We start from the raw sequence: 2422 nt of genomic DNA, 5'->3' as shown, positions 1-2422 counted from the left end.
TTTCTTATGGCTACATTGTGTTCTGTCTTCTGGGTATATCATGATATACTAACTAGTCCCCACATGTTTCCAATTTTTAAGTTTTTTCAAATTTTTCACTTAAATAACTATAAAAACTAAGTCACTGTATGCAGATTTTTTGGTATTTATCTCTGATTATTTTCTTAGGATAAATCTTTAGAAATGAAATTTCCTGATCAAACCATTTACACATTCTAATAGCTTGATTGGTTTGGCCAAATTGCTCTCCAAAAAAGATTATCCCTCCATTAGCATTGTGTTAGAAGATACTTAGGATAAGGGAGATATGGAAAATAGGGATTCTGGCAAATAAAACTGCCAGTATCTTTTTTTTGTTTTGAAATAATTAAAGATTTCACTAGAAGTTGTAAAAATACTCTGCTTTCCCGGCTAGTAACATCTAACATAACTATAGTATGTTTATCAAAACCAAGAAATATATTCTGCCTGCAAGTTCTTTATCAGGTATGTGATTTGCAAATAATCTTCTCCCATTTTGTTGCTTGTCTTTCCATTCTCTCTCTCCCTTTTTTTTTTTTGTCTTTTCATTCTTTTGACAGTGTTTTTCACAGAGTAAAAGTGTTTAATTTTGAAGAGATGTAATTCACCTTTTTTTGTTGTTACGTTTTTGGTGTTATGTCTAAAGACTTTGCCTACCCCCAGGTCATGAAGATTTTCTCCTTTTTAAAGTTTTAGAGGTTTTTTTTTTCATTTAGATCTATTATCCATTTTTAGTTAATTTTTATATAAGTTTTAATTTGCAGTTCATTTTTTTGCATATGGATATCCAATTATGGAAGTGATTAATTTTTAAATTGAACTTCTTATTGATGAATTTTCACAAAATAAAATTATATAACCAGCACTTCAGTTGGAAGAAAGGACAGTACCAGCACTACAGACTCCCCTTGTGTCTTATCCTACATCAGCTGCTCTCCCCCTTTGCCACGTAACCACCTCCCTGACTTCTGACACCAGAGATTAACTGGGTCTGTTTTGACTCTCACATAAGTGGAATCACACAGTCCTTGCTTGGACTCCTTTTGTTCCAACATTTTGGGAGATTCATCTGGATTGCCGTATGTAGCAGTTCTTTTATTCTTCCCACTGCATAATATTCCACTAAATGAACATGGCAATTTATCAGTTCTATTTATGGATATTTGGGTCTCCAGTCTGAGGCTGTTATAATCAGTGCTGTTAAAATTTTCTTGTATATGGTTTTTAGTCCACATACGTACACATTTCTAAAGCATGCATCCCTAGAAATGGCTTTGCTAAGTTAGGATATGTTAATGTGAAGCTTTAGAGTACTCTGCCCCAAGGTGTGCTGGTGAGTTTTTAACAACCGACTCTGGAGTGGTTGCTCGTTAATAACGTGTGCCAGTTCCTGCGGTGTAAATAATCCAGCTCTGCCCAGTTCCAAGCTACCAGTGTGAAATCTACCAGCTGGCAAACTTCCCGAGAACCCAACAATCGCTTCTTGGTGAGCTCCAGCACACACTACTCATACTGACAAACACTTTCCCAAGCAGTTAAACCAATTTACACTCCTACCCATAGTGAACAAACTTCCAGTTGCTGCATATCAACATTTGGTATCACCTGACTTTCAATCTAATTATGCTGTGTGGTGTGTAATGGTTTCACTTTGTGGTCTTAATTTGCATTCCCCTGATGACTACTGAAATTGAATACCTTTGGTTACTAGATTTTATACCTGACGTGACGGAGTAATCTTATAATGACACATTTCCCCCCTTTCAGGAATGGAAATATTGGGGCATGTTATCAACTTGGTTCAGATACAGAGAAGTAAGTTTACAATTTTGCATATCTGAGCACCTAGTCTGTAAATTTCAATACTCCATCACTGCCCCACTGGTATAGTCTCTGTGAATTTACCAGGAAACTTAATCCTTTTTTGCTCTTAGTTTCCTAATTTGTAAAAATGTGGATTAGGATTCCTCCCTGTCTGGGATAGTACGGAGATTAAATGAGATGCCTTCCACCGTGCTTAGTATGTGATAAGCATCTAATAAAGCCATTAGATAAGTATTATCTTTGCCTCACTATTTAGGGGAGAACCGTCCTCTTACTTAAGGTAGGCTATTGCTGAGGATTTTAACAGTACCTAGAATTTTAAGTTGACCTGGAGGTTATGACATTCCGACATTCTGTTAGGGAGGCAGTATAGTATAGCTGCTTTGAGATGGCTCTCTGGAGCCTGTCAGGTTTGAATCCCATGTCTGCTTTTGGCTAGCCTTGCAAGTTGGAGCAAGTTATGTAATTTCTCTGCATTCAGTTTTGGAAAAGTTTATAAAGAGCTAATCAAGCCATGGGCCGATAACAGAAAGACTGCTGAGTTAGGGAGATGCAATAGAGAACGCTCAATCTAGCC

This window comes from Callorhinus ursinus, unplaced genomic scaffold, assembly GCF_003265705.2.
Source record: "Callorhinus ursinus isolate GAN/ISIS: 27379988/994484 unplaced genomic scaffold, GSC_fseal_2.0 scaffold11, whole genome shotgun sequence".
Taxonomy (NCBI): domain Eukaryota; kingdom Metazoa; phylum Chordata; class Mammalia; order Carnivora; family Otariidae; genus Callorhinus; species Callorhinus ursinus.
This window is presented reverse-complemented; position numbering follows the sequence as displayed.